Source organism: Pelodiscus sinensis, chromosome 21, assembly GCF_049634645.1.
Source record: "Pelodiscus sinensis isolate JC-2024 chromosome 21, ASM4963464v1, whole genome shotgun sequence".
NCBI lineage: Eukaryota > Metazoa > Chordata > Testudines > Trionychidae > Pelodiscus > Pelodiscus sinensis.
In genome coordinates, this window is record NC_134731.1 from 9,410,751 (window position 1) to 9,426,473 (window position 15,723).

Sequence of the window (15,723 nt, forward strand, 5' to 3'; positions counted from 1 at the left end):
GTCCTCCCCTGCTTTCCCAAGTTTGTAGGGTGCAAATATTTGGAGATTAGGACAATTCTGTAATTGTAGGCAGAACTGGTAATAAGGATGCTTGACATTTCCCAGTACCATACCTTAATTTCAGTTCCTTATAGCTTTTCCAAAATACGACTGTTTGGGTTAAAATTCTTACAATGCTGGGTGGCTGCCTGTGGCTCATTTGTGAGAAAATTTTAGCCACAACTGTACAGGCAGGCCCCGGGTTATGCGGGGCAAGAAAAGCTGCTCCGCGTCTTGCTGGTCTTCTGCGGGGGGGCAGCAGACCAGGGAGACGTGGAGCAAAGCCGCGGAGGACGTGGGCGGCGGGACTGCGGTGTGTCTCGGTCCCGCCGCCCGCGTCTCCCTGGTCTGCTGGGGGCGGGGAGGGGAGACGCAGCTAGTGCGCCCTCCCCAGCAGACCAGGCTTTTCTCGTGGACGCCTGGGGCAGAGCAGCTGGGGCGCTGCCGGTTGGTCCCGCAGCACCGCTCCTCGGCGCTACTAGACCAACCCGGCAGCACCCCAGCTGCTCTGCCCCAGGCGTCCTGATTCAGCTGCTGCTGGTCAGTTTCAGCAGTGGCTAAATCAGGACGCCTGGGGCAGAGCAGCTGGGGTGCTGCTGGGTTGGTCCAGTAGCGCCGAGGAGCGGCGCTACTGGACCAACCCAGCAGCATCCCAGCTGCTCTGCCGCAGGCGTCCCCAAGTCAGCCGCTGCTGAAACTGACCAGCGGCTGACTACAGGAAGCCGGAGGCAGAGTTGCTCTGCCCCGGGCTTCCTGGAATCAGCCGCTGATCAGTTTCAGCAGCAGCTGACTTGGGGACACCTGGGGTAGAGCAGCTGGGGTGCTGCCGGGTTGGTCCCCGCAGTGCCGATGTGCGGCGCTGCGGGGACCTACCCGGCAGCGCCCCAGCTGCTCTGTCCCAGGGGTCCGGATTCAGCTGCTGTTGAAACTGATCAGTGGCTGATTCCAGGAAGCCCGGGGCACAGAAACTCTGCCTCCGGCTTCCTGTAGTCAGCCGCTGGTCAGTTTCAGCAGCTGCTGAATTTGGACGCCAATTCCGACTTACATACAAATTCAACTTAAGAACAAACCTACAGTCCCTATCTTGTACGTAACCCGGGGACTGCCTGTATAGCTAAGGGAAAATATGTGGGTTATTCCATGTTAAAAAACCTTGGGAGATCTTTTCTTTGACCAGTTTTAGCATTTGGATACTTTGGAGAAGCAGCTTTAAATTTGGACTAGGGAGGTGGCTTTTGTATCATGGATGTGCCTTTTGCCTTTTTCATGACAATCCACTGACCAAATTTGGCCAAGCTCTCACACAGAGACTTCTTTGATGTTAGCAGCTAAAATCTCAGAAAATTCCATCTTCACTGAACATGCTGGAGCATCTTGCAGCATTTGGGAATGACTGAACTGCGTACACACCATTTCCAGAGTGAATCAGAGTAGGCTCCAACTAAGGCCTACTTTCCTTGTAATAGTTGGCTGCTACCAGCTTCACTAGAACTGGGTGGGGCTGGAGCTGGGAACTGAGATCAAGGAGCCTGTCTCTCCTCTAGGGATGTTAAATTTAGGGATTTCCATCGACTATTCAATTGGTCGATAAGGCCTTTGAACTGTTTTTAACTGCTATATTTAAAAAATGAAAAGACCCGCAGGAAGTAGGCCTGCAGCACCTCAGCTTGCTAAAACATTTACTGGCAATTTGGGAGGGTGGAGGGGGCAAAGGAATGCATGTAGTCTATAGCATTAACCTATAAGCTTTTCCTTATCGGTTAATCGAGTATACTATTACATCCCTAAACCATGTAGGTGCCGAAATGATGCAATATTATGGCTTTTGCTTTCCTTAAAAATTTAGTAATTTCACACACGAGAACCTATGTTAAAAGAACATGATTAAGGTTCCAAAGCCAAGACTCAAAACTTAGGAAGTGCCAGAATTAAGTTACCTGTGTAACCTTAATTTGGAACCTTTGTGCATATACATTATGATATAGTATTTAATTACATGATCACAAACTATTTTGTTCACAGTCTCGCAACACAGTTGCATGTGGAATACTTACTGCAAAAAGGTAAATTTCTGCAATATATAGCTCTGCCTTATACAGTTTGCAATCTAAATAGGCAAGACAGACGATAAGAGGGACTTACCCAATTATTGTCACAAAATGAGTGGGTGGCAGAATACAGAGCTGATTCCCAATCCATTGCCCTAACTACTGGGCAACACTGCTTTCTTGTATATAAGTATGGTTGCTGTAGTAGGACAGGTTAAACCATTTGCTTCTGTTTTGAGTGAGTGAAGTGCTGTGCATTTTGCATGACTCTCCCTCTTGTGTTGACTTCCTATGTCAGCTGCACAGGGTGTTAAATATGAGTGAGGCCAGCTTGTTGTGGAATGTAATTATTTTGTTATGCGAGGTATCAAGGTTACTAGGCTAGCTGTACCTCTGTTCTCTTCCTGGTATCTCTGAGCACACCTTCTGTGGTCTTGTGTTTTGTGCTTTTACTTATCTCAGGGTGGGGTAGGGATGTTTATCATGTAATGGCTAACCATTACCCAGGAGCAGTCCCCCTCCTGTGGCCTGAAAAGCAGAGGGCTGCTGCAGGCCCGTCTGCCCTGTGTGCCGGGAGCTGGCAGCCCACCCTGTGCGGCTTGGGCCAAAGATTTTGAAATGTGCTGGAATGGAGACTTGAATTGTGTGTCTTGAGGCTGGAAACATGTGCCATGCAGATTCTGTGTGGAACCACGGCTTTAGTGGTCTCTCCTGATGTGTCTATAGTAGAAAATGTTTAAGTTGTTGACACTTATTTTGGACATCTGCCACTCTTACAGTTTCCCACCTGGAAGATCCTCAGAATCAGGGCTGCCATGCACCACCCTGGGAGCAGCTTGGAGAACAGATTGTGAAACTGTCATAGCTCCTCCCCTGCTGTCCCTTTGCTATGGGAGGGAGGAAGTCATTTCATCCCTTTTCATGGAACAGTTTGCCCCTTGCTGTGTGCCCAGGCAGCTCCTTTGGCCAGTGAGTGGGAGAGGAGCCTGAGCCAGGCTCCTTCCTCTCACTGCCCAGTGGGAACATCAGGCAAGTAATCTCTGTTCTGCTTCTGTCCACTCACCCATGTGGCCGGAGTCACAGCTTCAGTAGACCTGACTCTGCCTGGCTGAATAGGGGCTGCGGCACTCTATTCTGTAGAGATTGAGGGGTTTCCAGTTTCATAAGGTTGTGCTGTTAGGTTAACCGTAAGGCCACATTTACAGTACCACCTGGATTGAGGCTCTGAGATTGATACACCGGCGGTTAATTTAGCGTAGGGTTGGGGAACTTTTTTTTGGAATGGGACCAGTGACCCACAGAAAAATCAGTCGGGAGCTATACACAAGTGAAAAGCAAAAAACAAACAAGCCAGCCCTCCCTAATGGGGCCCCCGATTGAGAAGAAGAAAGATAATCCCTACATTCTCCTTGCATACCAGAGCCTAGTGGGGCCAGGATAGTAGTTTTGTGTGTGCTCCAGCTCTGTGGTGGGGCAGTGAGGGGGCTAGAGTGCCAGCGTGGTCTCCCCAATGCTGGAGGGGAACCCCAAGTTTTGAGAGCCAGATCCAGGCAAGCTGAGCTGCATCTGGCCCCAGAGCCGTAGGTTCTCAACCCCTGATTTAGCTGGCCTAGTTAAGACTAGGGATGCTTATCGTAATAGTTAACCATTACTCTGAAGCAGCCCTCCAGCCCATGTGGGCTGGGAGTTGGCAGCATCACATTGGGGAGGAGAGTATTGCTGGCTCCCAGACTGCATGGCTTCACAGGCTGGAAGTTGACAGGCTTGTGCTTGGCGGAAGTGGCAGGGGGAGCTGGCAGCCTTCCCCTTCCCACTGCTGCTTCTGCCCCGGTGAGCCTGTGTGGATTGGGAGCTGGCAGCCCCCTGCTCCCTCCTTACCTTCTCATGTGAGGCTGCTGACTTAGCAGCCCTGTGGGGCTGAAGCAGCCAGGCTGTGCTTCCATTTAATCAGTTTAATTAACTAACCAGCTTTTAACTGGTTAACTATTTAAACAGGATTTTACATCCCTAGTTAAGACCTGCCAAATCAACTGCAGATTGTTCTTCCATTGCCCCTGTTACTCTACCCTGGATGAGAAAGGTAAGGAAAGTTGATGGGAAAGTTTCTCCCGTCAACTCCTCATGGAGTAGAGCTAGGTACACTTACGTAGCTTAAGTAGACTTTCTGATGTAGTACAGATGTAGCCTCAGGCTGTATCTACATTGTGAGCTTGGAATATGATTTGTGGCTTATGCAGACATTACTGAGCTAGTTTTCATTGACCAGTAAACTACAAATAGTAGTGTAGCTGCAGCATGGGTTAGCTATGTTGAGTCTGTACCCACCAGGTTCAGGTGGGTTTATACTTAGGGTATCTAAATTGTGTTGCCATAGTTCACGCTGTCATGGCCACACTTTTTTTTTATGAGCGCTAGCGTGAGTACACCTACAGGAGCTGGGAATCATATTCCTAGCTCATAGGGATATTATTTAAATGTGTTCGGTCCTGATCGAATGGCTGTTGAGCAAGATCAAGCTTGTAGTAAGCACTCCAGTAATTTTTCCAGTCCTGCACCAACTCTGTGCCTGCCATATCCTAGGAGCTCAGCATAAGCACTGCCTAAGGAGTGGCTGCAGAACTGAGGCCTTAGTATCAAGAAATAAAGCTTTTAACACGTAACCCTTCATGTGTAAGGGGCATATTTTCAATGGGCATACAGTTGTGTGGATAGAATTATTTTTTTGGTGGTTTCTCAGGCTGCCGTGAAATCTTTATGTTGTGAACACACCAATGAAATCTTAGTCAAGAAAATCACAGAGTTTAGCTTAAAAAATGTGACAGATGCTTTGCATGCCAAAGTTTCTGTGCTTAACCCTGGAGTGCTGGAACTATTTCCATTTAGAAATGTCTTGGACCTGATGTAGAACAACATAATTAAAAGATTTTTTGAAGATGAAATAAACATTGCAGTGATGTTGATCTTCATTTTCCCCCTAAACTGACCTCATTTATATTTTTGGCTCTCAGCAAAAATTTTTGCCAGCAGATTAGACAGTTGATAAACTTCCTCTGAGAAAAGTTAGAGAACAAGCATTTTCTTTAAAAATGTCCACTGCAAAGCAGTATTTTTATGTACAGTCATTTACCAGTTGGGTGCATGTTTTGCATGGCTAATTTAAAAAAAAAACACTTATTTTTTAAAAGTATGCAAAATTACAAATCCTTCTTACAATGAAAATGCAGCATTCTGCTGTTACTAAGAATAAGTTTAGATGGACCAACTGTTAAGTATGACTTTGATAAAATAAGGATTAGGGAGCTCCTTCATTTCCCAGGTAAACTGAGAGAGTACAATGCTCAAAACAGTCTGGATTTGAGACTGGGATGTGCTGAGCATCCTCCGGGATGTTCAATGCCCATGAATGTTAGAGAATTGAGGATGGTCAGCACTGCTGAGGATCAGACCACAAATAACTGTTTTCTTCCCTGCTTACAGATCTGTTCCCATTGTTTTGCTAGTTTAACAAAATAGGATATGACTGTTTTGAAAAGATAGCTGTGGCTATTCACTGTCCCTCCCACTGAAAGTAATGCTTTTTATTTACTGTCAGAAGAAGGCAAAGCAGTAAAGGAATGTGCATTTGCTAGCTCTTTATAAAATCCACTGTGAAAGTGGAAACAAGGTGCAGCTCCACCTGTGGTTGACTTTATCTAGCTACATTGTTAAAAAATTATCATATCTTTATCTCCCTTGGGGATTTGACAGTGGTGATGTATTGTGCATTTGCTATCTTGTGGTAAAAATGCACCTTTTTCAGCCATGACAACAAAGGTTAGTTTCTCAGTGGAGTACATGTTAATTTCTTTAAATAGCCCATGTGACGAAATAGAACCTGCAAATGGCTCCTGACTCCTTACTGATTCCTCTCTTATGTGAATTATCTAGGTGCTATTGTGGCCTGCATCACCATAGTATTTGAGTGCCCTAGCACCATAGTATTTGAGTGAGCTTCTCACGAGTCACTGCAGTGAAAGTGGCAGTGCCCTGAAGGTGTTAGATGCCTTATAGATCGTAAAATGGATCAGTTCTCAAGTAGGCCAATTTATATTGAATTAAGAGTAAAATCTGTGGCCCATGACCTAAATGGAAGGCACTGCTGCTTAAATCCCCTGCAGTGTTTATATGAACCATACCTCCTGGTGCCAGTAAGTGAATTTTTCTCTTGACTCTTGTGTGAGTAAGGTAAAGCCAGCATTACTGCTGTATCAGTCCTTTCACTGAACAGCTTGCGTGTTTTGTTTGAAGCCTCAATACAGTTTTGGAGGTTTTTAAAAGAATTCTATTGTTCCTTGTATGGCATAAGGCCCGCATTTGATGCCTGAATATTTTGCTTGTTTCTCTCTGCTCAGGAAGATTATACAAGGCATGGCTATCCTTACCAGTGGTAGTGCTCTACCCAGCCCAGCATTGGCAGCCCCTCCTACCCATAGAAGGAGCGGCTACTCTGCAGGAAGGAGCTGAAGCTGTGGGGAGGGTAAGGGTTGTCAGCTTAATTGAACTGACTGGATGTCATTTGCTGAAATGGTGTTATGTCTGTCTGGTCCAGGAGAGTTGGCAGTCCTGGAACAGGGCAAAGAGGGAGGCTTACCTGAAAGCCTTCGGTGCAGGTGAGTGGCGTGAGCACGGGCTGGAGGAGCAATGGGTGGACATGCTACTGGCCAGAGAGAAGCAGTGCTCTCCAGTCTCCTGCTGAGTGCTCTTGTGGAGTCCTTCAGCCAGCACTCACACTTCTCCCTGCCATCTGGTGAGCTGGGGCTGGGCGCAGAGCCCCTGGGGTGGTGGTGGTGGCAAGTAGATGGGGTTGGGAGCTGTTGGAGCCCTAGTACTGAGCCAATGTGGAGGGGCGTTCCTAGGCATACACAGTCCAGGTCACCACAAAAAATTTGTGGTGGCAAGTAGCAGTGTAAATGGCTTGTTGTTGGCAGGAGCACTCCTATTGACAATGAGAACCCCTCTTGTACGGGGTGGAAGTATTTTGTCAGCAAAAGTACCAACAAACAGCGTTTACCCTGCCCAGCTTAGCAACATGTCCACGTTGCTAAAAGCTGTGTAGTGTAGACAAAGTGTCTGTTTTAGGTGTAGACCAGGCATAGGTCTTCTCCTACAGTAAATCCTTTTATCTACAAATCACAAAACTTCCCCTGGAGTTTCACAAAGGAATGCCCCCTCAGTAAACAAGACCCCAAATTACAGGAGCATACTGCATGACTGTGAAATGGTTTCTCTGCCTCTCTGGGCAATGAGAAGGAGGCATGCTGTCATCTGTGGGATGCCTTTTTCTACATGGAGTCCTGATGCATGGGGAAGGGGAAAGGGAGGGCAGGTGCTTCACCTTTTTACCTTTCTCCTCTTCCCCACACAAGTGCCTGGAGGCAGCCCAAGTGTTTCAGATGGCCTTTGCCTTGCGGATGGTTGCTTCCAATCTGCCAGCAATAAAGAGGCAGAAGCTTAATGTTAGGTTTATAGGAATTTATCAAACACACACAGCTGTAAATGAGAGATAGGAATAATCTCAAGGAAGCTAGAGATTTCTCCATGGGCTTTGTCTTCACTAGGATTCAGGGAGGACTGATTTAAATCAAGGTGATTTCAGTCACCAAAAAATATCATTGATTTAAATAAAGTTACCAAAAAAGTTGACTGACTGTGCTTAGAGTACACTTAATTTTAGAGTAAGCCCCATTCAACTCACTGACTTGTTTGTTTGGAAAAACAAGTATAGAATGGGATTTTCTTAGAAAAGCTGAGTTATGTGGAAGTAAAATAGGAAATAGACTTATGGCATCACCATTATGGTCTGTGGCCATAATATTCCAAAATAAGGGGGGGCATATATTATGTAATATAAAATAAGAAATTGACACTCAGTGACAACTGACAACTCAGATTTCTCTTACTTCACCTTTCAGTATTGTATACTTGAGTGACAGATTCTAAACCTAGTTAACTAATTAAACAAGCCATAAGGATTAGCTAAGATAAACTTTCTTTTCTAGCAACATCCAACACAGCAAACAACTTGGGAATTTACTTGTGAAATCACATGTATACTAAAAGGCATAGAGAGAATATTGAAGAATGATGCACTGCAAAGTGAATTATTTAAGTTACTAACCATTTGATCCACTCAGCCATATCCACATAATTTTCTCCCAATAAGCAGTTTTCCTTATCTTTCATCCTTGCAACTAGATCCTGTATAATCTTTTTGCCATTGCTTGCACTTGATACATTTTCCTTTTTTACCCAGGGAACAAATTCAAAATATTTCCAGATAGGCCTAGAGATGTTAATGAATAGTCGAGTAGATGATTAACTGATAAGCATCCTCACCCCTTGCAAGAGCTGATTCTGGCTCTTAAAAAGCTGGTTTCCCTCAGCACTGGCTCTGCGGTGCTGTTTAACCCCCCCTCCCCACACACACACCGCGTTGCTTCCTCTATCAGAGGCAGCAGCGCAGGGGAGGGAGCAAGGGAGGCTGTTGTGAGCCAGATTCTGCTCACAGCAGGCTCTGGCTTGCTGCTGGAAGAGGTTGCTTCGTGGCGGCAGCAGCCCCTGTTCACGGTGGGTCTGAACTCCCTGTGGACAGGGACTGTTACTGGAGCAGCCTCTGTCTGCAGTGGCCTGAGTTGGCTGCAGACAAAGGCTGCTCTGGCAGCAGCCCCTGTCCCCAGTGAGTCCAAGCTCCTCATGGACAGGGTTTGCTGCTGGAGCTGCCTCTGTCCACGGTGGCCCAGGCTGACTGAGGACAGAGGCTGCTCTGTCAGCAGCTCTGTCCGTGGTGGGTGGGGGGGTCCGAGTTCCCTGTGGACAGAGGTTGGGAGCTCGGACTGCCACGCAAACAGAGACTGCTGCCATCTGGCGCTGCTGCCTTTATCAGAGGCAGCAGCACGGAGTGGCAGGCAGCCTGTCCGTGAGGGGTGTTGGGTTTTAAATTGGCTCCCTCTCAGACTGGCTCTCACCTGGTACCATGCACTGCTGCCTCTGATACAGTGGCAGCAGCGCAAGGTGGCAGGGGGCTCCCCCCGAGCAGTGTTGTAGCGAGGGAGGAGGGGCTGGGAGGAGCAGTTGGCCCCAGGCGCCATGCTTGGGGGGACACCAGTTTAGTCCCCCTCCACTCTCCCTCTCATCCCTCGGCTTCCCTGCTCCTCCTCCACCCGCTGTCGCTGGCTGGAGCCTCTTCTCCACCCCCAGCCCAAGCCTCCTCCATCTCGGGTTAGTGCATGCAGGGGTCCGGCCCCAAATGGGAGGGGACAGGAGAAGATGCAGTACAAGCTCCCCTCCTCTCAGTGTCAGGCTCAGCTGTGCGCCAGGTTCGGGCACAAATTTTGTCTTTGTCCCTGGGCACATAATAACCTCGCTATACCTCTGACCCCGAGTGGGGCCAGATTGCACTGGCTATCAGCCCTGTCCCCAGGGACTATAGAATAGTTAACTAACTGCTAAGAATTAATGTGGTTAGTTGACTATTCTGTTGCCTGTTAACATCCTTAGATAGGCCAGGGGTGAGCAATAAAAAACCAGCAGCCTGCAGGGTTAGTCCCTGGTGGGCCGCCATTGCTGTGTTTACCTGTGCCTCCGCAGGTACTGGAGGATCACAGCCCTAGTTGGCCACAAATCGCTGTCCACAGCCCACGAGAGCTGTGATCCTCCAGTACTTGTGGAGGCACAGGTAAACGTGGAGATGGGGACCTGCCAGGAACTAACCCTGGGGGCTGGATCCATAGCCTGCAGGCTGGAATTTGCCCACCCCTGAGAGAGGCTCTCTGACACCCAGAAGCCATGACAGCTTTTCTGTGCAAAAGTGTGGGGGGATATAGGAAGCTGTGGGCACGTCTAGACTACGTTTTAATTTTGAAAGAGGATATGCAAATTCCCTCAGAATTTGCATATCTTCTTCCGATCGCTTTTTCGAAAGTGGGTCTTTCGAAAGTGAAAGTAGTCTGGACGCGTTTCTTTTGGGGGAAAAAGCCGCTCTTCCTAAAAAAAGGAAGTTTACACGGTTTTCCGAAAGGTTTTTTTTTCCCCGTGGAATTTGCATTTCCTCTTTCGAAATTAAAACGTAGTCTAGATGTACCCCTGTGTGTGTGTGCTGAATGTCTTCCTTTTTTCTTTCTAGTCTACTCTACTGTTCCTGTCTATGCTGCCTCTGTCATTTCCTATGTATTGTTTCTCTGTCTTTAAGACAATGTCTTAACTAACTCCTCTGCTGTGGTTGGCCAAGTTCCACCACCACAGAAGCGCAGAACAAAAACAATCCTTTCCAGCCTGTGTCTTGCTCATGTTACTTTTTAGTCTGCTAAGAAACAGAAATTGGAAGCCCAGACTTTCAAGAAGCAAGAGCTAACTAATAGTTAGGCTGAGCAGACCAGAGCCATTAATTTGTTTGTATGAGACTGTAAGTATATGAGTGGCATGTTTGTGATGAAATGTAATTGTTATTTTTAAATAAAAAATAGTTTTTAATTTATGATTTTTAAAAAGTAAAAACATCCAATTTAAATAAAAAATCTGATTTAAAAAATTTTTTTGTTTAAAAAACATCTATTTTATGTGCTCTGCTAGGATTTAAATGTATCTTGTTAGAATTAGTGGATGGATTCTAAGGCTTTATTATGCAAGAATAAAAGGTATGTCAGTAGGATGTGTTAGCAAAGGTTTTGTCTATATGGTTAAGACTCAGTGGTTCTCAACTCGTTTCAGTCCACGAACCACAAGGCCAATCAAAAAAATTTCATGGACCACCTCCTTTTTGAGACATGATAAAAAAGAGCAGACAACGAACATTTTGGTTTGAAATTTATTTCTTACTAACAGATTTTTGGATTCTCTCCTCACTGACAAGCTTTTCAATGTTTGGAGTGGTACTTGATAATGCACAACGAATATCGCTTTCCACTGCAAGCCGATTTCTCTGTTTGGACTTAACGTGCAACAAACATGAAAATCCAATCTCTCACACATAAGTTGATGCAAATGGCAAAAGAAATCTGACTGCATGTGCTGACAGATTTGGGTAACTCCTGGTCACACTGGCCCAAAATTTCTCTATGGTAGACTGCTGGTATACATCTTGAGCCACAAAATCATTTTTCAGATCCAAGAATTCCTCCTGCAGATCCTCTGGAACACTGTTACCATCTGTTGTAAATGGATTCCTGATGAAAGATAATCCATCCCTTGTCCTGTCCACCTCCAGAAAGTATCGTTGGAATTCATCTCGTAGCTTCCGTAAATGATTTTGACTCTTACGATCCAGAGTTCCAATTTGTCAAGAAAAGCCTTGATGATGCTTTGGTGAGACAACAGATTTGCACCTTTCCCTTGCAGCTGAAGATTCAGTTTGTTCAAGATTCTATAAATATCAACAAGATACGCAAGTTCTAAATTTGACTGCGTCAGCACATTTCGGAATTCCTCCTTCCCTTGAGCCTGGGGAAATAAATCCAACTCCTCTCTCAATTGAAAAACTCTGCTGAGTACGTTCCCTGCTGACAACCTCCGTACAGAAGTGTAGAACAGCAACACATCCAAGTCAGAACCCATGTTCAGGCAAAATCTTTTCAACAGCTTGGTGTTCAGAGCCGATGATTTGATGTGATTCACCACTTTCACCAACCCTTTGAAAACAGCGTTCAGTTGATCAGGCAATGTTTTTGACGCCAAAGCTTCCCTATGAATGAAGCAATGAATTCCGGTTACCATTGTAGTGCGCTGTTTCACCAGCATTTGGAAGCCCGATCTTGAGCCCAGCATGGCAGGTATGCTATCAGTGGTGACACCCACAAGATTTACCCAATCCAGACCAAGTACTTCAAAGAAATTGATAACAATTTCCATCACATTCTGAGCTTTTGTGGTGGTATCAAGAGTCTTACAAAAAAGAAACTGGTCTTTGAAGTCTCCCTCGACCATGCATCGTGTGAACGCCAATAGCTGAGAGCACAATGTGACAATGTTCCTGTGGACCACTGAAAATGTCACCATGGACCACCAGTGGTCCATGGACCACTAGTTGAGAACCACAGGGCTAAGTGATACCAGTTTAAATTTAAATCAATTACAGTGATGCAAATTTTGTATGGACCTTGTTAGGATTGTTAAATTGAGTTTAATCAGCTAATTTAATAGTTGATGGAATTTCCATCGATTACTTGATTAGTAAATAAGGGAGGAAACTGCAGAGCTCCAGCGGGTTTAGTTCCCGTCCCTGCCTTTTAAATGTATTAAGAACCGCCAGGCTCTTAGTACATTTAAAAGGCAGAAGCGCAGTGCCTGGGATTGAGCACAAGTTGGGAATCAGCTGATTCCTAGCTCTTGCCCGGTCCCCTCATTATGGCTCCCCCGCCCCACCACGGAGATGATGCTGGGGGGAACTGGCTTTTAAGAAGCAACAAGGGGGCAGGGAAGAACTAGTCGAGTCACTACTCGACTATCTAATAAGCATATGCTTACTGGGTAGTCGACTAGTCGCTTACATCCCTAGACCTTTTGATTTCATTGTAGCTCAAACCTGCCCCTAATCAACTTAAACATAAGTAAAGGCCAGTTTATACTGAAAAAGGCCTACAGCAAATTTTCAAAAGTTCCTAAGGTGTAGATTTGCAAAGGCACTTAAGGATGTGGATGGGTTCAGGTTAGGTGCCTAACTCCCAGTGCAATCAATTTGGATATATCTTTGTAAATCTAGCCTGCAGGCACTTAAGAATGTGAGTCACCCAGTGGAAGTCAGTGGGACTGATTCTTAGACTACATGTAAAGTAATGTCAACATAACTACATTGGCCAGGGTGTGCAAAAAACACCCTGATGAGTATAGTTATGCTTATGAACTCCCAGTATAAATGCAACTTGGTTGATGGAAGAGGCCTTCTGTTGGCATAGCTAACCTAGTTGGGTAAGAACACAATTTTTCCCCATTGGAAAACCCTCTTCCATTGGTGTAGGGGCTGTGTCTTCCTTTCGGGGCTATGCCAACAAAATACACTTTTGTTTTGTAATAAGTATGTCCACACATGGAGTTATACAGACACTGCTGTTGTGCTTTCAATTCACATGCTGCTTGGATAACTTGAGATAGAATGGGACGGACCTGGTGACATAGAAGATCCCTTCCAGTGCTGTGTCCTGTGTTTCCATGTAAACCCTTGCTCCCATGTATTTTCCCATATTTGAGGCTGCTTCATCATCAAACCATTGGCCTTAAGAAAAATAATTCTCTCACCATCTCCTCTGGCAATCAGTATAGGTAAATATTACATTTTACACCCCTCTCTTTTTCAACATTTCACAAGGATTTAGATGGAGATTTTTGGAATACTTTCTTGTATTCTGTTTAGAGTCTTATGAGTCATCTTGTGCTCATCACTGCTGTATTTAATGGTGTGGAGGTCTGAGGTTAGGCTCCTACGTCCAGATTTAGGCATCTAAAGAATGACCTCATTGTCAGTGGTTTTGACAACACATAGGTCTCGCTGGCCATGTGGGATGTCTACATCTGGATTTAGAAGCTTGATTCAGGCCCGCAGATGTGGTGATGGGGTCCTTGGTGATTGTGGAGGGTGTTGAATATGCAAGCCCTTCAATCTGTCAATTCAGAGCACAGATAGTGTGAGCTTTTTTATTCCTCACTCCTGGTCTGGAGGAAGGGTGAGGGGGGATTTCCATCTCTGTCCTGTTCAATTGTTGGTCTCCTTGCTTAGTCTGCCAGCTATGCTGCATTCAGTTTGGAGACTAGAAACCATCCATTTGTCTTAAGTAGGTGACCAACATCCATCAGAGGGATGACAGTGTTCTGTTGCTACCATTTTAGAGTGCATTTCAAACAGTGACCTCAATAGTGTGTGAAATGGTTCAAATGGTCCAGAAGTTCCCAGAGCTCAGCTGCATTCGGGTGCCCTGAGTAACACTTATCGCATATGGTTCCATTTATGGTAAAATATCCAAATCAGGTTAAGTGCCTTTGGTGTGAAAATATTGAGCGAGGCAAAGACAGATGTAAAGACACTGCAAAGGCAATTGGGGCGGGGGGGGGCATAGAGCTACGCAAAGAATTTGTGCACTATACTCTCTCCTAAGGGAGAAAGAGAAAATTTAGTCAATAAAATCTGACATTTCTCCATGTCCACAGTTCTGAACACTTCTTTAATAGCTACCGATATCTTTACTGTCTTCAGCCATATACCTTTTCTGTCTGTTTTTTATCATAAAGATCAGCAGAATAAAGCCTTAAATCCAGAATAAATTAAAGGCATCCTCTCAGTAGTAGCAGCATAATGATTCTGATTTCTTTTAAATCTGAGATTGACCATTAGCTCTGTGCATTCTCCTGAGTTCATATCAAGTTGTAACACAACCAATTTCACCAGCTCAGATCTCAGCAAAGTTTAATTTAAATCTAATTAGCTGAGCATGTGGTCAGATTGTCATAGCATGCTCCGATGGTCTTATTGTCAGTGCCTGTGGAATTCTGCAGCAATTTAAGGCTTATGTCTTAGGTAGTTTGAATGTTCAACAGGAGTGTTCACAATTCATTTACACAGTTTGGAACATACTTTGTATTTTGTTGAAATGTTAAGATCAAACCTCCTTTCTCCTGAAAAATGACATCAGTATAAAGGCTTCTCTATATGTACAAAAGTTGTACCTCTTTAATTATTCTGGTACAACCATCCCTAGGGTAGACAGTTATACTGGTATGCAGGAACTTATATTGGTACAGCTATTCCCATAGGGAAGGAGAATAAAGGTATGAAGAATCTTTATACTGATATAACTGTGTTTATGTTATGGATTAAAGTGGTATACCTAGACTTCAGTAAGGCATTTGATACGGTCTCACATGATATTCTTATTGATAAACTAGGCAAATATAACTTAGATAGGGCCACGATAAGGTGGGTGCATAATTGGCTGGATTACCGTAGTCAGAGAGTTGTTGTTAACGGTGCTAAATCCTGCTGGAAAGGGATAACAAGTGGAGTTCCGCAAGGGTCTGTTTTGGGACCCGTACTGTTCAATATCTTCATCAATGATGTAGATATTGGGATAGAGAGTATGCTTATTAAGTTTGCAGATGATACCAAACTGGGTGGGGTTGCAACTTCTTTGGAGGATAGGGACATAATTCAAAATGACCTTAGCAAGTTAGAGAAATGGTCAGAGGTAAACAGGATGAAGTTTAATAAAGAGAAATGCAAAGTGCTCCACTTAGGAAGGAACAATCAGTTCCATACATACAAGATGGGAAGCGACTGTCTAGGAAGGAGCATGGCGGAAAGGGATCTAGGGGTCATAGTGGACCACAAGTTGAATATGAGTCAACAGTGTGATGCTGTTGCAAAAAAAGCAAATATGATTCTAGGTTGTATCAACAGGTGTGTTGTAAGCAAAACTCGTGAAGTCATTCTGCCGCTCTACTCTGCACTAGTTAGGCCTCAGCTGGAGTACTGTGTCCAGTTCTGGGCGTCACATTTCAAGAAAGATGTGGAGAAATTGGAAAGGGTACAGAGAAGAGCGACAAGAATGATTAAAGGTTTAGAGAACATGACCTATGAAGCCAGGCTTCAAGAACTGGGCTTGTTTAGTTTGGAAAA

At 45.1% G+C, this 15,723-nt stretch overlaps 1 protein-coding gene across 6 annotated transcripts in view; it reads left to right on the forward strand.

The window, feature by feature from the left end:
* CUEDC1 (CUE domain containing 1) overlaps nucleotides 1–15,723 on the forward strand; it is a 168,613-nt gene that overhangs the window by 6,783 nt on the left and 146,107 nt on the right. The gene's annotated exons all lie outside the window — the stretch shown is intronic.